This window comes from Diuraphis noxia, unplaced genomic scaffold (genome assembly GCF_037042655.1).
Source record: "Diuraphis noxia isolate RWA-SAM2 unplaced genomic scaffold, SU_Dnox_SAM2 contig0002, whole genome shotgun sequence".
NCBI classification, from domain to species: domain Eukaryota; kingdom Metazoa; phylum Arthropoda; class Insecta; order Hemiptera; family Aphididae; genus Diuraphis; species Diuraphis noxia.
In genome coordinates, this window is record NW_028301712.1 from 45869517 (window position 1) to 45895841 (window position 26325).

At 24.9% G+C, this 26325-nt stretch overlaps 1 protein-coding gene across 2 annotated transcripts in view; it reads left to right on the forward strand.

Annotated features, from left to right (window-relative positions):
• The first annotated feature begins 4144 nt into the window (after positions 1 to 4144).
• LOC149058531 (uncharacterized) overlaps positions 4145 to 26325 on the forward strand; it is a 61216-nt gene continuing 39035 nt past the window's right edge. For both annotated transcript variants that reach the window (XM_089220150.1, XM_089220151.1), the window contains exons 1-2: positions 4145 to 4235; positions 4871 to 5452. The gene's annotated coding sequence lies outside the window, so the exon portion shown is untranslated. The remainder of the gene's footprint in view (positions 4236 to 4870; positions 5453 to 26325) is intronic.

Sequence of the window (26325 nt, forward strand, 5' to 3'; positions counted from 1 at the left end):
TTATAGATTATTAAAAATTTTCAAATCTTAGTTTTAAAAAGAAAAATTTTTACGTATTTAGTCAAAATTTGAACTTTAAATGATTATAAAAAAAAATTGTGACTATGTATTTCTTTTATTTTTCAACTTCTATTGTAAAAATATGTTAGGAGCCTTGTATTAAATTTTCAAATCTTAGAATTAAAAAGGAAAACTTTTATGAATTTCTATCTAAGATAATTTGAATATTGCCGTAATTTTTACGTATTTAGACAAAATTTGAACTTTAAATGCTTATAAAAAAAAATTGTGACTATATATTTCTTTTATTTTTCAATTGCTATTGTAAAAATATATAATGAGCCTTGTATGAAATTTTTAAATCTTAGATATAAAAGGAAAATTTTTTATGAATTTCTAGCATAAAATAATTTACGAATTTTCGTGATTTTTACATAATATGTTGTAAAAATTCAAACTTTGAATGCTTATAAAAAAAATTGTGATTATGTATTTCTTTTATTTTTCAACTTCTATTGTAAAAATATGTTAGAAGCCTTGTATTAAATTTTCAAATCTTAGAATTAAAAAGAAAAACTTTTATGAATTTCTATCTAAGATAATTTGAACATTGCCGTAATTTTTACGTATTTAGTCATAATTTGAACTTTAAATGCTTATAAAAAAAAATCGTGCCTACGAATTTTTAATATTTTTAACTTCTATTGTTACAATGTGTAAGAAGCCTTGTATTAAATTTTCAAGCTTTTCTACCGAACAAATACATTTTTATCGATATTTATAGAAAAAAAAAACTAAAAAAGTTGAAAAATTAAAATGTCAGTAAACAGCTCAAAACAAATCTAAATATTTTGAAAATTGTATCAAATATATAAAACGCCTATATAAACATTCAGTCAAAATTTCAAGTATCTGCGGTAATTTGTTTTAGAGTTACACCAAAATAAGGAAATCGCTAAAAGTGAAAGTTGTAAAAATTTAAATTTTAAATGCTCATAAAAATTTAATTTGAATTTCAGGTGGAATTTTTATTTGTGATAAAGATTGAAAAACTTGTAAGGAATCTTGTATTAAATTTTCAAATCTTAGATATAAAAAGAAAATTTTTTATGAATTTCTAGTTTAAAATAATTTACGAATTTTTGTGATTTTTACGTATTTTGTCAAAATTCAAACTTTGAATGCTTATAAAATAAATTGTGACTATGAATTTCTTTTATTTTTCAACTGCTATTGCAACAATATGTTAAGAGCCTTGTATTAAATTTTCAAGCTTTTCTACTCAACAAATAAATTTTTATCGATATTAATTTAAAAAAAACTAATAAATTTGAAATGCCTATGAATAGTTCAACTTAAGTCGAAATTTTTTGAAAATTGCATGGTGGATAGAATATACTTATATAAACATTAGGTGAAAATTTCATGTATCTATGGTCATTTGTTTTAAAGTTACATCAAAAACCAAAATCGATTTTGTCGAAAAATGAGTGTGCGTAAAATTTCTCGTTTTTCCCTTAATTTTTAGTTTGTTTTTCTCAATTATTTAGAAAAGTATTAAGAATTTTTTACTTTTGACCCCCCAAAGTACCAACTAGATTCACTTTCTGATCGAACGAGGTACTGAAGTCAAAAATCGAAGCATTTTTACTGCCCTAAAACGTGATGACAGACACAAAAAAAAAAAAAACACACATCATGGTAAAATCAATACATTCATCGCTCCGCTCAGAATCTAAAATATATCGTTGGCCAACACTACTAATTTACAATAACTAATTTCTTACTAATAATAATAATAATAATAATAGTATTTATTTTTTCCAGCAACATTAACAAACAATAAAAATATACATGCAAAATATGGTGGTAGGTTGGTTGTTCATCTCAACTCTCAAGAGCCATTTAAAATAGGTTTTAATATATTATATCATCTGATAAATAATGCAATTTTATTATTATAAACTATTTTGAGAAATCACAAAATGAACATATCATTATTATACAAATTAGTAGTTGAACAATATACAACTTTTGATTTTAATTTTTTTAAGTCATAAAAATCAATATTTATTTATTAATATTATAAAATGTATTTAGGTATATAAATCAAATTAACAATAGGTTTTAATATTCAATAGCTATATACGCTATACATTTCAATTATGAAGTTAAGCGGCCTACTAAATTATTCAAATAAGTATTTTAACAAGTAGCTAGTAGGAATAATACGATATTATAAATATATTTTATCAATATTTTATGGGTATAGTGGATATACCTACAACTTAAAAATAATTATTATCTCTCACTGACTAATTTTAAGTATGGTACATTTTAATTTAAAAAACAAATTATTTTTTATCATTTCCTAACTACAATAGTTCAATTCTTACAATAAGGAATTACTAAAATTTAAAAACTGAAATTTATGGTGGTGAAAAATGGAAGTATAGGTACCTAATAATAATGGTGGACCTTAGTAACTAGAAAGTTGGAATTCGGCGGAAAACGGTGAGAGCACACTTTCCTTTCGGGCAGACGAATAATCTATCAAGTAAATTTAATCTTTTTGGTTAAAGTAATACAAATATTATAGTGACTCCTTTTCACCTATCACCTAGGGTTGTCAAATTTAATGCCAAGTTAAAGTAATATATTAATATATGAGTATATTGTAGCGGATCACTTTGCCTGCCGACTACGATCGCCAGACTCGAGTTCCTCCGCGCGGCATTAATGTAGTGTTCTACGCATACGTATGAATTTAAAATCACAAACATCGGAAGGCTATAATTCCCAAAATAATGGTTTTCGCTTTTTTTTTGCACCATAATTCATAACTCAATGAATTACATATGATTAAAAAAAAAAAAATGAGTAGGCGGGTAACTAAAGTGAATTTATGCCAATATTAGTAAATATCGTTATCGTGCATCCAAACAGTTTTGTGACGACGAGTTTATTAAAGAATGTTCTGGGCACTACTGGCTGTTATAGTGTGGTGAACCTATTTTCAGAAATAAAAAAGCAATAATTTTAAAACGACGTAAAAATAATAGGTGTTTTGCCCGCGAACCCTCGACATACAAATATATTTATGGCCTGTGGGCAGGTAATTTGAGTTTAAGACAATCATTGCGATAAGTCGATATCCATTAATTTATTGATATTTGTGACCAATATAAACTGCTTATCGATCAGAGCATTGCAGTTAAAAATAACGATAGATACCTATATGGCGCAAATAGGGGGGATAAGAGGGTATTACCACCCCTAATTTTAAAATTAGCACCCTCAAGGCCTCAAATAATGTTCGTGTTTATGTAACAAATACTTCTTACAATACAAAAAAAAAAAAAACTAAAATGAGAAAATCCATAGCTTAGCACCCTAAGTTTTTTTTTTTATTGAAATCGCGCCTATGTTTATAGTTAAGTACCTACTAGGTAGTACTGTAGTAGTTAGTGTATATATTTTGAAATATTGTAAACTGTTGTCGCACGCGTGTGTATGGGTGTGTATCTCCTTACGTGTATGTGTAGGTATACTTGGCCACTGGCCGGTAATAGCGGTAACCGATAACCACGTACATGATTTGTGTATTAAATCTGCGACGTTCTTTCAATTTTTTTTATATATACCCATGTTTTTACACTAGCCACGAACCTTACCTAGCTGATAAAGTATTCACTTTTTACGGCAATTGATAAAAGTGGACCCATAGTAACATTGGATTTTTAACGAGCAAAAATATTATAATATGTTACACGGATCAATATTGTGACGCCACTGAACAAAACGATTGTCCACTGTTAGTCATATAACGTATATTATGTTAACAGGTTCCACGGATAGGCCCATGCGACTTACCAGTGGACAGTGCGTTGGGAGATAAACCAGTTGACGAGAGAGAAAGAACTATGCGTTTGGCGCGTTACAGTGTTTTCTCACTCACTCTATCTCTTCACCACGAACTGCTGGCAAGGCGGTGTGGTAGTGGTAGGTGCAATCTTTCAGTTTATTGGTCTAAGGTTTTCGCCCGCACCCCACCATTACGATATTGTAGGTGGGGTACTCGCCTGAACGCTTGGTGGTAGGTATATAATACGCATCAACGGCACTCGGACAGTCAATCGGTGTTGTTCTCATTTACAGGAGTCCATATCGCAACTCTTCGAGGCCCAAGCTGTCCTACGCATTTCGAATTCCATGATCAACTGTGAGACTTTAATGTGAGTACAACGTACAATTATATGATTGCGTTTGGTTTTATTTTTTTATTTTTTAAAGTAGCGCGGCACTTTTAATTTTTTCGATGACAATATCTATACTTTCACACAACTAATGTGTCACGCATGTTGTACCAACGGATTAGTTTTTTTATTTTATTTTTATAATGCTCAGCGTTTTACTCGTTTACGCCGAATATTATCTTTAATTTCAAATTTGGTTTTAAATTTATTTTGTTAAATTACATTGTCATTTTTTTTAACTTATAATTTTCATGTAAATTATATTTTAAAGCTTATAGTAAGTTCCTACACTATAAATGTATTAATAATTGATATCTGCAATTGTACCGTCTTGAAACTTTCTTTTCTTTATCAGTTAAACGAAATCTAATTTATCCGTCTTGGATATATTGAATTTGAGATTGTTTATGAAAAAAAAAACTCCAACATTCCTAATTTAGTTTTACATATTTTTTTCTAAGATACCCACAGATCGTAAGGGTAAAAATTTGATTTTTTTAAAACGAATCAATCGAAAGTATTATATATAGGTACTTAATCAAATTACTTAGACATTTTTAAAACCCATTATTTTTAGAGTCACTTAAATTTATTTGGGTACTTTGTTGTTTTAGGTATATTATATTATAGAGATTAAGTCTACTGAAAATATCAACGGTGAACTTAAAATTAGCAAATTTCATTATGGCTTCCGTACTGTTACCGGAACATTACGGTTTAATACAATTTATGTTCTACATATTTTGGAAACGCTACTACTATCGCCTTCGACGACACGGATAAAACTATCACGGTTCTCAATTTTTGTGGCCATTGCTGGTATTACACATACCAGGAGTGTTACTTATAAGATGAGCCCAGCCACTATTGACCAACAGTAATTTCCATCATCATCTGTACATTAACTGATCACGGACTCAATCAGTAGTAGAATATTCTAGCGAATGTTTCAAGATTACTTGTCGACTCAACGCGCCTATACCTTTATCAGATATATGGCATTACCTTTTGTACGACAAGAAAAAGAAAAACGAGCAATAGCTTTAACATTGTCACAATTATATAATTAACGTCATCATCATCAACAACAACAAATGATCAACAGAATTGCCAAACATCGAACCACAACGAGTATAACAAAGTCAAAGACACATCACCGGACAAGTAAATACGGTGTTGATCAACATAATGATAAGGTATACATAATTTTAGTTATTGTCATGTACTCATGTCACATATAAGTATATTGCCATTAAGTAGTGTATAATATAGATTACATGGCACACATAGTCTTCATAGATTAAATACATATTTCTATCTTGTATTTAAATATGCCTTATTGTAGTCAACAACTATAGTCTATATTGAACATAGGGGTTCCCACACAAACATGTTCAGTAGAGCCCATTCTCATCTTGAAAAAATGTTCATGTGTAAAAAAAATATAATAACTAGTACTAGGATGAAAATATTATTGGTTGAAACATTGTACCATTTAAATGTTTATAATGGTATGATAAGTATATATTTTTATAAAACTATAATAAATAGTATAAGTCCACAATCAAAAAACAATAATAATAATAATCATAACAAATATTAAATAAAAGTTTAATACCTAATTGTTCTTTAACATTAATTCAATTTAGATTATGTATTTAGTATACCTAAATAATTTTTCAACATAAATAATCATTTTTTTAATAGTTATGATTAGGTACCTATATATAAAGTATGGCTATTATGGAGTTTAATATTGACAGTAATTTTAGTTATACAGCTTTTTATTTATATTAATCATTACTCATAAGTATATTGGTTTATACAAAATGATATGGTATATATTATAGGGAAGGGGGGTTTCCACATTGTAGGTAGCTTGTATGTAAGTAGAAAGTTATATAAGAGGTAAATTACCACCAATAATATAGTGAGTATTATATACATTTTTGGAGAATTCTACGATATTTAATTATGGTCATAGAAATTTTTTTTCATATTGCATTCAAGTTACAGTATAATTAGTAAAAGTCTGGCGTAGATGCATATTTTTTATTAGTTATGCATACTCAGACTTTATAAGTCATAATCGTATGTAATGATCCTCAAAATGATATTTCTGCTTACCCAAAGCGTGGTTTTCATCAAATTACCCACTTTGTTGGTACCATTTTATTGGCCCTTAGTTTTTACCACATTATGTTAAATTAGATTTAGGAGTTAGATAAAGTTCTATATATTTTTTTTGATAATTAATTAAACATTCAATAATATATTACACATTTTTGTAGACAAGAGTTTCACTAATGACACTTATCTAAAATAAAAAAAAAATTGTTAATTGTATGCCATTAAAAATCATATTATTTCTTGTTGTACCTTTGGCTAGAAAGATTGTGATATTATAGTTTGAATATTATATTCTAATGGTTAACAATTTTCACAAAAAAAAAAAAAAAAATTATAATAATAATAATAATAACAATAATTTAATATAAGTTTTAGATTATGTAATTAGTTTACCTAAATAATTTTTCAATATAAATAATCATTTTTTTTAATAGTTATGATCAGGTACCTATATATAAAGTATGGCTATTATAGCGTATAATATTGACAGTAATTTTAGTTATACAGCTTTTTATTTATATTAATCATTACTCATAAGTATATTGGTTTATACAAAATGATATGGTATATATTATAGGGAAGGGGGGTTCCACATTGTAGGTAGCTTGTATGTAAGTAGAAAGTTATATAAGAGGTAAATTACCACCAATAATATAGTATTATATACATTTTTGGAGAATTCTACAATATTTAATTATGGTCATAGAAATTTTTTTTCATATTGCATTCAAGTTACAGTATAATTAGTAAAAGTCTGGCGTAGATGCATATTTTTTATTAGTTATGCATACTCAGACTTTATAAGTCATAATCGTATGTAATGATCCTCAAAATGATATTTCTGCTTACCCAAAGCGTGGTTTTCATCAAATTACCCACTTTGTTGGTACCATTTTATCGGCCCTTAGTTTTTACCACATTATGTTGTTAAATTAGATTTAGGAGTTAGATAAAGTTCTATATATTTTTTTTGATAATTAATTAAACATTCAATAATATATTAGACATTTTTGTAGACAAGAGTTTCACTAATGACACTTATCTAAAATAAAAAAAAAATTGTTAATTGTATGCCATTAAAAATCATATTATTTCTTGTTGTACCTTTGGCTAGAAAGATTGTGATATTATAGTTTGAATATTATATTCTAATGGTTAACAATTTTCACAAAAAAAAAAAAAAAAATTATAATAATAATAATAACAATAATTTAATATAAGTTTTAGATTATGTAATTAGTTTACCTAAATAATTTTTCAACATAAATAATCATTTTTTTTAATAGTTATGATTAGGTACCTATATATAAAGTATGGCTATTATAGCGTATAATATTGACAGTAATTTTAGTTATACAGCTTTTTATTTATATTAATCATTACTCATAAGTATATTGGTTTATACAAAATGATATGGTATATATTATAGGGAAGGGGGGTTCCACATTGTAGGTAGCTTGTATGTAAGTAGAAAGTTATATAAGAGGTAAATTACCACCAATAATATAGTATTATATACATTTTTGGAGAATTCTACAATATTTAATTATGGTCGTAGAATTTTTTTTTCATATTGCATTCAAGTTACGGTATAATTATTAAAAGTCTGGCGTAGATGCATATTTTTTATTAGTTATGCATACTCAGACTTTATAAGTCATAATCAGATGTAATGATCCTCAAAACGATATTACTGCTTACCCAAAGCGTGGTTTTCATCAAATTACCCACTTTGTTGGTACCATTTTATTGGCCCTTAGTTTTTACCACATTATGTTAAATTAGATTTAGGAGTTAGATAAAGTTCTATATATTTTTTTTGATAATTAATTAAACATTCAATAATATATTACACATTTTTGTAGACAAGAGTTTCACTAATGACACTTATCTAAAATAAAAAAAAAATTGTTAATTGTATGCCATTAAAAATCATATTATTTCTTGTTGTATCTTTGGCTAGAAAGATTGTGATATTATAGTTTGAATATTATATTCTAATGGTTAACAATTTTCACAAAAAAAAAAAAATTTTTAATAATAATAATAATAACAATAATTTAATATAAGTTTTAGATTATGTAATTAGTTTACCTAAATAATTTTTCAACATAAATAATCATTTTTTTTAATAGTTATGATTAGGTACCTATATATAAAGTATGGCTATTATAGCGTATAATATTGACAGTAATTTTAGTTATACAGCTTTTTATTTATATTAATCATTACTCATAAGTATATTGGTTTATACAAAATGATATGGTATATATTATAGGGAAGGGGGGTTCCACATTGTAGGTAGCTTGTATGTAAGTAGAAAGTTATATAAGAGGTAAATTACCACCAATAATATAGTGAGTATTATATACATTTTTGGAGAATTCTACGATATTTAATTATGGTCATAGAAATTTTTTTTCATATTGCATTCAAGTTACAGTATAATTAGTAAAAGTCTGGCGTAGATGCATATTTTTTATTAGTTATGCATACTCAGACTTTATAAGTCATAATCGTATGTAATGATCCTCAAAATGATATTTCTGCTTACCCAAAGCGTGGTTTTCATCAAATTACCCACTTTGTTGGTACCATTTTATCGGCCCTTAGTTTTTACCACATTATGTTAAATTGGATTTAGGAGTTAGATAAAGTTCTATATATTTTTTTTGATAATTAATTAAACATTCAATAATATATTAGACATTTTTGTAGACAAGAGTTTCACTAATGACACTTATCTAAAATAAAAAAAAAATTGTTAATTGTATGCCATTAAAAATCATATTATTTCTTGTTGTACCTTTGGCTAGAAAGATTGTGATATTATAGTTTGAATATTATATTCTAATGGTTAACAATTTTCACAAAAAAAAAAAAAAAAATTATAATAATAATAATAATAACAATAATTTAATATAAGTTTTAGATTATGTAATTAGTTTACCTAAATAATTTTTCAACATAAATAATCATTTTTTTTAATAGTTATGATTAGGTACCTATATATAAAGTATGGCTATTATAGCGTATAATATTGACAGTAATTTTAGTTATACAGCTTTTTATTTATATTAATCATTACTCATAAGTATATTGGTTTATACAAAATGATATGGTATATATTATAGGGAAGGGGGGTTCCACATTGTAGGTAGCTTGTATGTAAGTAGAAAGTTATATAAGAGGTAAATTACCACCAATAATATAGTATTATATACATTTTTGGAGAATTCTACAATATTTAATTATGGTCATAGAAATTTTTTTTCATATTGCATTCAAGTTACAGTATAATTAGTAAAAGTCTGGCGTAGATGCATATTTTTTATTAGTTATGCATACTCAGACTTTATAAGTCATAATCGTATGTAATGATCCTCAAAATGATATTTCTGCTTACCCAAAGCGTGGTTTTCATCAAATTACCCACTTTGTTGGTACCATTTTATCGGCCCTTAGTTTTTACCACATTATGTTGTTAAATTAGATTTAGGAGTTAGATAAAGTTCTATATATTTTTTTTGATAATTAATTAAACATTCAATAATATATTAGACATTTTTGTAGACAAGAGTTTCACTAATGACACTTATCTAAAATAAAAAAAAAATTGTTAATTGTATGCCATTAAAAATCATATTATTTCTTGTTGTACCTTTGGCTAGAAAGATTGTGATATTATAGTTTGAATATTATATTCTAATGGTTAACAATTTTCACAAAAAAAAAAAAAAAAAAAATTATAATAATAATAACAATAATTTAATATAAGTTTTAGATTATGTAATTAGTTTACCTAAATAATTTTTCAACATAAATAATCATTTTTTTTAATAGTTATGATCAGGTACCTATATATAAAGTATGGCTATTATGGAGTTTAATATTGACAGTAATTTTAGTTATACAGCTTTTTATTTATATTAATCATTACTCATAAGTATATTGGTTTATACACAATGAAATAGTATATATTACAGGGAAGGGGGGTTCCACATTGTAGGTAGCTTGTATGTAAGTAGTAAGTTATATAAGAGGTAAATTACCACCAATAATATAGTGAGTATTATATACATTTTTGGAGAATTCTACAATATTTAATTATGGTCGTAGAATTTTTTTTTCATATTGCATTCAAGTTACGGTATAATTATTAAAAGTCTGGCGTAGATGCATATTTTTTATTAGTTATGCATACTCAGACTTTATAAGTCATAATCAGATGTAATGATCCTCAAAACGATATTACTGCTTACCCAAAGCGTGGTTTTCATCAAATTACCCACTTTGTTGGTACCATTTTATTGGCCCTTAGTTTTTACCACATTATGTTAAATTAGATTTAGGAGTTAGATAAAGTTCTATATATTTTTTTTGATAATTAATTAAACATTCAATAATATATTACACATTTTTGTAGACAAGAGTTTCACTAATGACACTTATCTAAAATAAAAAAAAAATTGTTAATTGTATGCCATTAAAAATCATATTATTTCTTGTTGTATCTTTGGCTAGAAAGATTGTGATATTATAGTTTGAATATTATATTCTAATGGTTAACAATTTTCACAAAAAAAAAAAAAAAAATTTTTAATAATAATAATAATAACAATAATTTAATATAAGTTTTAGATTATGTAATTAGTTTACCTAAATAATTTTTCAACATAAATAATCAATTTTTTTAATAGTTATGATTAGGTACCTATATATAAAGTATGGCTATTATAGCGTATAATATTGACAGTAATTTTAGTTATACAGCTTTTTATTTATATTAATCATTACTCATAAGTATATTGGTTTATACAAAATGATATGGTATATATTATAGGGAAGGGGGGTTCCACATTGTAGGTAGCTTGTATGTAAGTAGAAAGTTATATAAGAGGTAAATTACCACCAATAATATAGTGAGTATTATATACATTTTTGGAGAATTCTACGATATTTAATTATGGTCATAGAAATTTTTTTTCATATTGCATTCAAGTTACAGTATAATTAGTAAAAGTCTGGCGTAGATGCATCTTTTTATTAGTTATGCATACTCAGACTTTATAAGTCATAATCGTATGTAATGATCCTCAAAATGATATTTCTGCTTACCCAAAGCGTGGTTTTCATCAAATTACCCACTTTGTTGGTACCATTTTATCGGCCCTTAGTTTTTACCACATTATGTTGTTAAATTAGATTTAGGAGTTAGATAAAGTTCTATATATTTTTTTTGATAATTAATTAAACATTCAATAATATATTAGACATTTTTGTAGACAAGAGTTTCACTAATGACACTTATCTAAAATAAAAAAAAAATTGTTAATTGTATGCCATTAAAAATCATATTATTTCTTGTTGTACCTTTGGCTAGAAAGATTGTGATATTATAGTTTGAATATTATATTCTAATGGTTAACAATTTTCACAAAAAAAAAAAAAAAAAAAATTATAATAATAATAACAATAATTTAATATAAGTTTTAGATTATGTAATTAGTTTACCTAAATAATTTTTCAACATAAATAATCATTTTTTTTAATAGTTATGATCAGGTACCTATATATAAAGTATGGCTATTATGGAGTTTAATATTGACAGTAATTTTAGTTATACAGCTTTTTATTTATATTAATCATTACTCATAAGTATATTGGTTTATACACAATGAAATAGTATATATTACAGGGAAGGGGGGTTCCACATTGTAGGTAGCTTGTATGTAAGTAGTAAGTTATATAAGAGGTAAATTACCACCAATAATATAGTGAGTATTATATACATTTTTGGAGAATTCTACAATATTTAATTATGGTCGTAGAATTTTTTTTTCATATTGCATTCAAGTTACGGTATAATTATTAAAAGTCTGGCGTAGATGCATATTTTTTATTAGTTATGCATACTCAGACTTTATAAGTCATAATCAGATGTAATGATCCTCAAAACGATATTACTGCTTACCCAAAGCGTGGTTTTCATCAAATTACCCACTTTGTTGGTACCATTTTATTGGCCCTTAGTTTTTACCACATTATGTTAAATTAGATTTAGGAGTTAGATAAAGTTCTATATATTTTTTTTGATAATTAATTAAACATTCAATAATATATTACACATTTTTGTAGACAAGAGTTTCACTAATGACACTTATCTAAAATAAAAAAAAAATTGTTAATTGTATGCCATTAAAAATCATATTATTTCTTGTTGTATCTTTGGCTAGAAAGATTGTGATATTATAGTTTGAATATTATATTCTAATGGTTAACAATTTTCACAAAAAAAAAAAAAAAAATTTTTAATAATAATAATAATAACAATAATTTAATATAAGTTTTAGATTATGTAATTAGTTTACCTAAATAATTTTTCAACATAAATAATCAATTTTTTTAATAGTTATGATTAGGTACCTATATATAAAGTATGGCTATTATAGCGTATAATATTGACAGTAATTTTAGTTATACAGCTTTTTATTTATATTAATCATTACTCATAAGTATATTGGTTTATACAAAATGATATGGTATATATTATAGGGAAGGGGGGTTCCACATTGTAGGTAGCTTGTATGTAAGTAGAAAGTTATATAAGAGGTAAATTACCACCAATAATATAGTGAGTATTATATACATTTTTGGAGAATTCTACGATATTTAATTATGGTCATAGAAATTTTTTTTCATATTGCATTCAAGTTACAGTATAATTAGTAAAAGTCTGGCGTAGATGCATCTTTTTATTAGTTATGCATACTCAGACTTTATAAGTCATAATCGTATGTAATGATCCTCAAAATGATATTTCTGCTTACCCAAAGCGTGGTTTTCATCAAATTACCCACTTTGTTGGTACCATTTTATCGGCCCTTAGTTTTTACCACATTATGTTGTTAAATTAGATTTAGGAGTTAGATAAAGTTCTATATATTTTTTTTGATAATTAATTAAACATTCAATAATATATTAGACATTTTTGTAGACAAGAGTTTCACTAATGACACTTATCTAAAATAAAAAAAAAATTGTTAATTGTATGCCATTAAAAATCATATTATTTCTTGTTGTACCTTTGGCTAGAAAGATTGTGATATTATAGTTTGAATATTATATTCTAATGGTTAACAATTTTCACAAAAAAAAAAAAAAAAAAAAAAATTATAATAATAATAACAATAATTTAATATAAGTTTTAGATTATGTAATTAGTTTACCTAAATAATTTTTCAACATAAATAATCATTTTTTTTAATAGTTATGATTAGGTACCTATATATAAAGTATGGCTATTATAGCGTATAATATTGACAGTAATTTTAGTTATACAGCTTTTTATTTATATTAATCATTACTCATAAGTATATTGGTTTATACAAAATGATATGGTATATATTATAGGGAAGGGGGGTTCCACATTGTAGGTAGCTTGTATGTAAGTAGAAAGTTATATAAGAGGTAAATTACCACCAATAATATAGTATTATATACATTTTTGGAGAATTCTACAATATTTAATTATGGTCATAGAAATTTTTTTTCATATTGCATTCAAGTTACAGTATAATTAGTAAAAGTCTGGCGTAGATGCATATTTTTTATTAGTTATGCATACTCAGACTTTATAAGTCATAATCGTATGTAATGATCCTCAAAATGATATTTCTGCTTACCCAAAGCGTGGTTTTCATCAAATTACCCAATTTGTTGGTACCATTTTATCGGCCCTTAGTTTTTACCACATTATGTTGTTAAATTAGATTTAGGAGTTAGATAAAGTTCTATATATTTTTTTTGATAATTAATTAAACATTCAATAATATATTAGACATTTTTGTAGACAAGAGTTTCACTAATGACACTTATCTAAAATAAAAAAAAAATTGTTAATTGTATGCCATTAAAAATCATATTATTTCTTGTTGTACCTTTGGCTAGAAAGATTGTGATATTATAGTTTGAATATTATATTCTAATGGTTAACAATTTTCACAAAAAAAAAAAAAAAAAATTATAATAATAATAACAATAATTTAATATAAGTTTTAGATTATGTAATTAGTTTACCTAAATAATTTTTCAACATAAATAATCATTTTTTTTAATAGTTATGATCAGGTACCTATATATAAAGTATGGCTATTATGGAGTTTAATATTGACAGTAATTTTAGTTATACAGCTTTTTATTTATATTAATCATTACTCATAAGTATATTGGTTTATACACAATGAAATAGTATATATTACAGGGAAGGGGGGTTCCACATTGTAGGTAGCTTGTATGTAAGTAGTAAGTTATATAAGAGGTAAATTACCACCAATAATATAGTGAGTATTATATACATTTTTGGAGAATTCTACGATATTTAATTATGGTCATAGAAATTTTTTTTCATATTGCATTCAAGTTACAGTATAATTAGTAAAAGTCTGGCGTAGATGCATATTTTTTATTAGTTATGCATACTCAGACTTTATAAGTCATAATCGTATGTAATGATCCTCAAAATGATATTTCTGCTTACCCAAAGCGTGGTTTTCATCAAATTACCCACTTTGTTGGTACCATTTTATCGGCCCTTAGTTTTTACCACATTATGTTAAATTGGATTTAGGAGTTAGATAAAGTTCTATATATTTTTTTTGATAATTAATTAAACATTCAATAATATATTAGACATTTTTGTAGACAAGAGTTTCACTAATGACACTTATCTAAAATAAAAAAAAAATTGTTAATTGTATGCCATTAAAAATCATATTATTTCTTGTTGTACCTTTGGCTAGAAAGATTGTGATATTATAGTTTGAATATTATATTCTAATGGTTAACAATTTTCACAAAAAAAAAAAAAAAAATTATAATAATAATAATAATAACAATAATTTAATATAAGTTTTAGATTATGTAATTAGTTTACCTAAATAATTTTTCAACATAAATAATCATTTTTTTTAATAGTTATGATTAGGTACCTATATATAAAGTATGGCTATTATAGCGTATAATATTGACAGTAATTTTAGTTATACAGCTTTTTATTTATATTAATCATTACTCATAAGTATATTGGTTTATACAAAATGATATGGTATATATTATAGGGAAGGGGGGTTCCACATTGTAGGTAGCTTGTATGTAAGTAGAAAGTTATATAAGAGGTAAATTACCACCAATAATATAGTATTATATACATTTTTGGAGAATTCTACAATATTTAATTATGGTCATAGAAATTTTTTTTTCATATTGCATTCAAGTTACAGTATAATTAGTAAAAGTCTGGCGTAGATGCATATTTTTTATTAGTTATGCATACTCAGACTTTATAAGTCATAATCGTATGTAATGATCCTCAAAATGATATTTCTGCTTACCCAAAGCGTGGTTTTCATCAAATTACCCACTTTGTTGGTACCATTTTATCGGCCCTTAGTTTTTACCACATTATGTTGTTAAATTAGATTTAGGAGTTAGATAAAGTTCTATATATTTTTTTTGATAATTAATTAAACATTCAATAATATATTAGACATTTTTGTAGACAAGAGTTTCACTAATGACACTTATCTAAAATAAAAAAAAAATTGTTAATTGTATGCCATTAAAAATCATATTATTTCTTGTTGTACCTTTGGCTAGAAAGATTGTGATATTATAGTTTGAATATTATATTCTAATGGTTAACAATTTTCACAAAAAAAAAAAAAAAAAAAATTATAATAATAATAACAATAATTTAATATAAGTTTTAGATTATGTAATTAGTTTACCTAAATAATTTTTCAACATAAATAATCATTTTTTTTAATAGTTATGATCAGGTACCTATATATAAAGTATGGCTATTATGGAGTTTAATATTGACAGTAATTTTAGTTATACAGCTTTTTATTTATATTAATCATTACTCATAAGTATATTGGTTTATACACAATGAAATAGTATATATTACAGGGAAGGGGGGTTCCACATTGTAGGTAGCTTGTATGTAAGTAGTAAGTTATATAAGAGGTAAATTACCACCAATAATATAGTGAGTATTATATACATTTTTGGAGAATTCTACAATATTTAATTATGGTCATAGAAATTTTTTTTCATATTGCATTCAAGTTACAGTATAATTAGTAAAAGTCTGGCGTAGATGCATATTTTTTATTAGTTATGCATACTCAGACTTTATAAGTCATAATCGTATGTAATGATCCTCAAAATGATATTTCTGCTTACCCAAAGCGTGGTTTTCATCAAATTACCCACTTTGTTGGTACCATTTTATCGGCCCTTAGTTTTTACCACATTATGTTGTTAAATTAGATTTAGGAGTTAGATAAAGTTCTATATATTTTTTTTGATAATTAATTAAACATTCAATAATATATTAGACATTTTTGTAGACAAGAGTTTCACTAATGACACTTATCTAAAATAAAAAAAAAATTGTTAATTGTATGCCATTAAAAATCATATTATTTCTTGTTGTATCTTTGGCTAGAAAGATTGTGATATTATAGTTTGAATATTATATTCTAATGGTTAACAATTTTCACAAAAAAAAAAAAAAAAATTTTTAATATTAATAATAATAACAATAATTTAATATAAGTTTTAGATTATGTAATTAGTTTACCTAAATAATTTTTCAACATAAATAATCATTTTTTTTAATAGTTATGATTAGGTACCTATATATAAAGTATGGCTATTATAGCGTATAATATTGACAGTAATTTTAGTTATACAGCTTTTTATTTATATTAATCATTACTCATAAGTATATTGGTTTATACAAAATGATATGGTATATATTATAGGGAAGGGGGGTTCCACATTGTAGGTAGCTTGTATGTAAGTAGAAAGTTATATAAGAGGTAAATTACCACCAATAATATAGTGAGTATTATATACATTTTTGGAGAATTCTACGATATTTAATTATGGTCATAGAAATTTTTTTTCATATTGCATTCAAGTTACAGTATAATTAGTAAAAGTCTGGCGTAGATGCATATTTTTTATTAGTTATGCATACTCAGACTTTATAAGTCATAATCGTATGTAATGATCCTCAAAATGATATTTCTGCTTACCCAAAGCGTGGTTTTCATCAAATTACCCACTTTGTTGGTACCATTTTATCGGCCCTTAGTTTTTACCACATTATGTTAAATTGGATTTAGGAGTTAGATAAAGTTCTATATATTTTTTTTGATAATTAATTAAACATTCAATAATATATTAGACATTTTTGTAGACAAGAGTTTCACTAATGACACTTATCTAAAATAAAAAAAAAATTGTTAATTGTATGCCATTAAAAATCATATTATTTCTTGTTGTACCTTTGGCTAGAAAGATTGTGATATTATAGTTTGAATATTATATTCTAATGGTTAACAATTTTCACAAAAAAAAAAAAAAAAAATTATAATAATAATAATAATAACAATAATTTAATATAAGTTTTAGATTATGTAATTAGTTTACCTAAATAATTTTTCAACATAAATAATCATTTTTTTTAATAGTTATGATTAGGTACCTATATATAAAGTATGGCTATTATAGCGTATAATATTGACAGTAATTTTAGTTATACAGCTTTTTATTTATATTAATCATTACTCATAAGTATATTGGTTTATACAAAATGATATGGTATATATTATAGGGAAGGGGGGTTCCACATTGTAGGTAGCTTGTATGTAAGTAGAAAGTTATATAAGAGGTAAATTACCACCAATAATATAGTATTATATACATTTTTGGAGAATTCTACAATATTTAATTATGGTCATAGAAATTTTTTTTCATATTGCATTCAAGTTACAGTATAATTAGTAAAAGTCTGGCGTAGATGCATATTTTTTATTAGTTATGCATACTCAGACTTTATAAGTCATAATCGTATGTAATGATCCTCAAAATGATATTTCTGCTTACCCAAAGCGTGGTTTTCATCAAATTACCCACTTTGTTGGTACCATTTTATCGGCCCTTAGTTTTTACCACATTATGTTGTTAAATTAGATTTAGGAGTTAGATAAAGTTCTATATATTTTTTTTGATAATTAATTAAACATTCAATAATATATTAGACATTTTTGTAGACAAGAGTTTCACTAATGACACTTATCTAAAATAAAAAAAAAATTGTTAATTGTATGCCATTAAAAATCATATTATTTCTTGTTGTACCTTTGGCTAGAAAGATTGTGATATTATAGTTTGAATATTATATTCTAATGGTTAACAATTTTCACAAAAAAAAAAAAAAAAAATTATAATAATAATAACAATAATTTAATATAAGTTTTAGATTATGTAATTAGTTTACCTAAATAATTTTTCAACATAAATAATCATTTTTTTTAATAGTTATGATCAGGTACCTATATATAAAGTATGGCTATTATGGAGTTTAATATTGACAGTAATTTTAGTTATACAGCTTTTTATTTATATTAATCATTACTCATAAGTATATTGGTTTATACACAATGAAATAGTATATATTACAGGGAAGGGGGGTTCCACATTGTAGGTAGCTTGTATGTAAGTAGTAAGTTATATAAGAGGTAAATTACCACCAATAATATAGTGAGTATTATATACATTTTTGGAGAATTCTACAATATTTAATTATGGTCGTAGAATTTTTTTTTCATATTGCATTCAAGTTACGGTATAATTATTAAAAGTCTGGCGTAGATGCATATTTTTTATTAGTTATGCATACTCAGACTTTATAAGTCATAATCAGATGTAATGATCCTCAAAACGATATTACTGCTTACCCAAAGCGTGGTTTTCATCAAATTACCCACTTTGTTGGTACCATTTTATTGGCCCTTAGTTTTTACCACATTATGTTAAATTAGATTTAGGAGTTAGATAAAGTTCTATATATTTTTTTTGATAATTAATTAAACATTCAATAATATATTAGACATTTTTGTAGACAAGAGTTTCACTAATGACACTTATCTAAAATAAAAAAAAAATTGTTAATTGTATGCCATTAAAAATCATATTATTTCTTGTTGTATCTTTGGCTAGAAAGATTGTGATATTATAGTTTGAATATTATATTCTAATGGTTAACAATTTTCACAAAAAAAAAAAAAAAAATTTTTAATAATAATAATAATAACAATAATTTAATATAAGTTTTAGATTATGTAATTAGTTTACCTAAATAATTTTTCAACATAAATAATCAATTTTTTTAATAGTTATGATTAGGTACCTATATATAAAGTATGGCTATTATAGCGTATAATATTGACAGTAATTTTAGTTATACAGCTTTTTATTTATATTAATCATTACTCATAAGTATATTGGTTTATACAAAATGATATGGTATATATTATAGGGAAGGGGGGTTCCACATTGTAGGTAGCTTGTATGTAAGTAGAAAGTTATATAAGAGGTAAATTACCACCAATAATATAGTATTATATACATTTTTGGAGAATTCTACAATATTTAATTATGGTCGTAGAATTTTTTTTTCATATTGCATTCAAGTTACGGTATAATTATTAAAAGTCTGGCGTAGATGCATATTTTTTATTAGTTATGCATACTCAGACTTTATAAGTCATAATCGTATGTAATGATCCTCAAAATGATATTTCTGCTTACCCAAAGCGTGGTGTTCATCAAATTACCCACTTTGTTGGTACCATTTTATTGGCCCTTAGTTTTTACCACATTATGTTAAATTAGATTTAGGAGTTAGATAAAGTTCTATATATTTTTTTTGATAATTAATTAAACATTCAATAATATATTACACATTTTTGTAGACAAGAGTTTCACTAATGACACTTATCTAAAATAAAAAAAAAATTGTTAATTGTATGCCATTAAAAATCATATTATTTCTTGTTGTACCTTTGGCTAGAAAGATTGTGATATTATAGTTTGAATATTATATTCTTATTGTTAACAATTTTCACAAAAAAAAAAAAAAAATTTTAATAATAATAATAATAATAACAATAATTTAATATAAGTTTTAGATTATGTAATTAGTTTACCTAAATAATTTTTCAACATAAATAATCATTTTTTTTAATGGTTATGATTAGGTACCTATATATAAAGTATGGCTATTATAGAGTATAATATTGACAGTAATTTTAGTAATTATTGATAATTTTAGTTTTATGGTTAACAATTTTAACAAAAAAAAAAAAAAAAAAAAATTACAATAATAATAATAATTAAATATTAGTTTAATAATTGTTCTTTAAAATTAATTAATTTAGATTATGTATTTAGTTTACCTGTATTATTTTTCAACATGAATTAATTTTTTTAATAGTTTGATTATGATTATATTAATTTAAGTTCTTCTATAAATTATAATATTAACAACAGTATTAGTCATCATTGATAATTTTAGATTAAAGCTTATTATTTATATTTTATTATGTAATTAGTTACTATGTAATTTTTTACAAAATTTTACATTATGCATTAAGAAATTAAAAAAAAATTATTTTAATTATTTTGATATTTTTACCAATTTTAGTTATGTCAGAATTTTGTAAGTACCTATTGTAATCATTTAATTGAATAAACTATTATTTGTTTAATGAATTTTTGTTTCAAATTGTGAACTCATAATAAGCCCTTACACTACAATGTTCAATGGGGTCCATTATTCGAATAATATTAATAAAAAATAATAAATACAGAAACATACTTGTTTATTAAATTACATCTTCTTTTGTCCTTCATTAAATTGTACTTTACATAATAGTTATTATGTGTTTTTTGAATTACAAGTTGAAGAAGATCATTATGTTCTTACATATATTATTTTAATATGTTGGTTTTGTCAGTGTAAGTAGTTAAAGTTTGAGTCTGCGAACAATTTATAATTCGTCCTATTGGTCAATAAATAATGCCTAATGGTCTGATTGGACTTTAAAAAAAATTATTTTTATTCTACTATTATAATGTTAGTTTATTATATTTTTCCATTTTAATTGTAGCTTATAAGTGAAGATATTAATTATTAGAATTTCAAATTTAGATAGATAATTTATGTATATTATATTTTTGATAAGTTTTCGTTAGGTAGGTATAAATACAGAGACGTGTTTAAAGTTTAAACGCCTCAGGTAAATTTTTATTGCCACCTCCAAATAAAAGAAAATAAATCAATCTGATCATACATTTTATACATATAGGTAACAAACATTATATATCAGGGGGGGTCCAACCTTTTGCAGTTGGCGGGCCAATTTACACTTCCATAAAAACAACGGGGGCCGCCAGAAGAAAAAAATAAAATTATATTATTACCTATTTATATTTTATTTTATATAATGCACAAATTATTAATTATTATTATTATTTAATTTTTTCATGTTTAAAATTATTAAAAAAATACTAAAAAAATAAATTAGGCTAGGAATGCCTTATAACATAAAAAAAAACTATTTATGTGATGATTGGCATTGTTTTTAACACACGTGGTCGACTGGTTAATGATTAGATTTAGATTTAGTTTAGAGAATATTTAATGCTCGCAATTGTGCGATTGTGAATAACATTCACGCCGTTCATCGCGTCTTATCGCGATATGATCGACACCCGGGAACTCCCGCCGTATAACAATACAATTTAAAATTTAAAGTATAAATTCGTAATAAGATGGTATAAATTGTATATCTTCTTATTACGATTTTGTTATAGTATTATTGTGACTTAAGAGGACGCTACACCCGCATGTGTTGTCTTCGTCGTACAAGTACGTAGCATACCAAATTTTACGCTCAGCAGATCACGTTTATCTCCGTTATTTTAAAATTTAGAGTGAATTGACCTATTAAAAAAATTAAAGGTAAGAGTATGACCGAGTGCATCTCATAGGCTTTTTATTATATTTTAATTTTAAAGTGAGTAATGAGTATTTTAAAATTGTAAATAATTTTTATATCTAAAAATACTCATAACTCGGCTTAAAATTAAAATATAATAAAAAGCCTATGAGATGCACTCGGTAATAATCTTGCCTTTAATTTTTATAATAGGTAAATTCACTCTAAATTTTAAAATAACGGAGATAAACGTGATCTGCTGAGCGTAAAATTTGCTATGCTACGTACTTGTACGACGGAGACAACACATGCGGGTTTGGCGTCCTCTTAAAATTTAAATTTTTAATTGTTGGAGGGGCCAAAAAAAAAAGCTTCGCGGGCCGCGGGTTGGACCTTACTGTTATATATTTTACAAATAAATTTCTTCTCTGAAGTCTTGTATAACTTTTGACGTCATGAAACATACTTAACCGATTTTATAATTCACTTTGCTCTTTTTTTTTCTTATGATATGCTCATCTCTCCTAAATCTAATTTAACATAATGTCGTATTTAATGATAATAATTATCATCTGTATTATTTAGAACAATAGTCAATAAATCAATAAATGTATGTGATGACAGAACAAAAATTAATTGAAATTTGGAATAAAAATCCACCCATTAATGACACTTGACTAGGAGTTGTTTGATTATCTATCGATATCCATGTATCTACTATAATATAATATTTATTTTATTTTTGTTCCCTTACTTATCTAACATGTTATGTCAGCAGCTCCTTTTTACAAGGGGTTACCAGGGAAAGTTTGGGTAGAGAGGTTTTTTATAAGTGGTTTTTGGGGTTGTATGAAGACGTGTACAAAAGTTTTTGTAGAAGCTTACAACTTCTTCTGTCACAGTTTTCGTTGAAAGGTGTGGAGCGTGTATATGAATGGTGGGAAATTCGTTATCTACTTAAGGTCAATATTCTAGAGTTGTTAGATTTTGTTGGTATTAGAGATTCTTTTAGTAGGTACTACGATAAGTAGTGTATATTTAATCTATGTCCGATCATAGCGTTTTAATTTTTTTGATACCACTAACCAATATTTTTTTAATAATAAAATGAAAATAATTTATTTTCTCAATCTGATAACCTTAAATATATTTAAAATATTCAAATAATAAAAGCAACACGACACATTTAGTGTCTACGCGTTTTGGAGTTTTTGAAATTCTCAATGAATACAGAGGGAGTAAAATTGTACCACGCAAAACAGTTTTTGCTATTAGGTATGTTGTTCGTTTGTAAGGCGGAGACAACACACGCGGGTATGGACATTTGGAAAAACATAAACCAACTATAGGTATATGTATGATATTAATATATTACCTACAATTAATACCTACTTTATTTGATACATTTGAAGTACGACAGTACGGTACCGTTGTATAACATTATAATTTATATTATACATTCAAACGATATAGTATTTAAATTGGTATAGGTTATAGGTACCTGTCATTACTCATCAGTGTCATCTCTTTCGTTATTTACAGCTGTATAATATAGGTAGCCTACCTACCTAAAAATTATAACTAAATATTGTATTTCATAATAACTATTGTAATACCTTACAAACAATCTATGTAATATTAATTTAGTAATTTCTTTTTTATTATATAATAATTGACAAGTGTAAAAAGTTTTTAAATTTTTTTGCTCCTACATATGACATTTATCTATTTAAGTTATAATAAAATAAGAGGCGGCAATTTTGATCTTTGCCTACATATAAAAAATTGCTTGCGCCGGCCCTGTAGGTAGGTACTTACTAAATCGGAATATACGTTGTTGTAGTAATGACGCCCGCAAAAATGTTAATTCAAATATCTCTGATAACATAGAACATACTATTTTTTAATTTTTACTGGTGATAACATGATTATAAGGACATTGAATCCGATTGTGTTGACTCCATACTTACACACGTACGACAAGACAAATTTTCGTTCACCAGATTCAATAGTGTGCTGTTAGTTTTGATATTATAGTGAATTGATCTATTATAAAATTTAGTCAAATTAAATGTTTAAAAGTGTTTGAAGTTTTGATTTTTATAACATTAGATATTCACTTGATTTCTCATACAAAGATTTTTTTATTTTGTCACTTTTTAACTTCGCCTATCTTCTGCTCATAGGTCTAATATATATCTTTACCAAATTTCGTCGCAATTGGTTCAGCCGAGCCGTTTTGGCAGTGTCAGCCTGGTAATAAAAGGTTCAGCTAGTATAGTGTAATTTTCAGTAATTAGTTATGAAGTTGTCTATTACTATATGAATATTATAATATGTAACCAATGGCAACTATTTAGGTGTATAAAAATTTGCATGGAAAAAAGGCATATACCTACCTACTTGAGCGTTATTCTCAATTTCACTCGTACCATCTTCCTAGAAATCCAGTAAGACGCCTCCATTGAAAATGGTTTTGAGATAATGAAATCTACTCAATTCCTAAATCATACTTTTTAAGTAAATCACTTAAACTCATGCATTTCTAATGAGGAGTGCCTTCAAGTTTATCGCCGACCATTTTAATTTTGTAGCTAACATTTTACTTATTATGTAGGTACTTTGTATATTACAGATTGTAAATAATTTATTTTAATAAATTAAACTACAGTTACTTTATTTGTTAGATAAACGCTTTATACAATATATTATTACATAATATATGGTACATTAATTATAATATTATTCATGGATCTATGTTAGGTATTATAAATTTATAACATAATATTATGTAAAATAGTATTTAAAATATAGTAGTTTAGTAGTTACCTACATCAAATGTGTAATAAATAATGCTTTATTTCATCTCCCTTAAAATTTAAAACGATAACCTAACCTAACCTCATAACTGTGCAGTATCATTAAAAGAAAAATATAATGTTCAGTCTACAGTTCAAATAATTTGGATTATAATTTTTGAACTTATTATATTATTATAAACTAATTTTATCTGTACATGCAGGGTTAACCTAATGGTAATGGTTATCATATCAAAAATATTTTTAAATAAATAAAAAATATACTTCACTATATAAATCATTATTATCTGTAGAAATATTTAATTACGTAAACATTTTAACTACAGATGTCGATAAAAAATAAAATATGTGCTATCTTATTAGATTTTTAGATTTTTGTGTTCAAGTAAAAACATCATATGAAAATACCTATTATAATATTTAACACGTATTTTCAAGCTTTAGATAATACATTTTTTGCTACAAAATAATTTACAAATTTCCACTTATAAATAAAATGCATGGCAATTTATTTTCGATTGAATGAAATTATCATAAAAAAATATTATGTGGGATCTTGTGTTACGTTTTAAAGCTTTTGACTGACATTATCAACAAAATTTAAAAAGAAAAAATAACTAATTAGGTACTAACTCTTAACTAACTAAATAAAAATGTATTTAAATATTTTAAAAATCTCATTGTGTGTGTATAGAAGAATATAATTCTAGTGATGACATGTTTCAAATTTTAAGATGATTAATATTTTAATTATTACAAAATAATAAAGTTTGTTTGTCGATAAATCATTAGTAAATTGAAGTATAATTTGTAAAAGTTTAATATATACGCATACGTTAGAGTTTTAAATCTTGCGTAAATTTAAAATACCTACAAACGATCATAAATGATAAATAAATAATATTCTACTGTAGTACTTATGTCAACCCCCCCTTTTTTTTATTTAACGAGTTGTATTAATAAATGTATAAACGTTGTAAGTTTTTGTAATTATTTTGCATTTTATAAAAATGTGGAATTACTATACATATAAAATAAATTATCAAAAATGTCTCTACAAAGGAGCACAAAATATTTTGAAAATGATAATATTATGTTTATTAGATAATAAAAATGAATATTAAGTCGAAATTTCAAGTTTTTGAATTGGGTAATATTTTACTAGCCATAGACTATAAGTACATCGGGATATCGGGACATTTATATTAATTCTATAATTAAATATAAGTAATTTGAAAATATAATTTCACCATTTTGCGT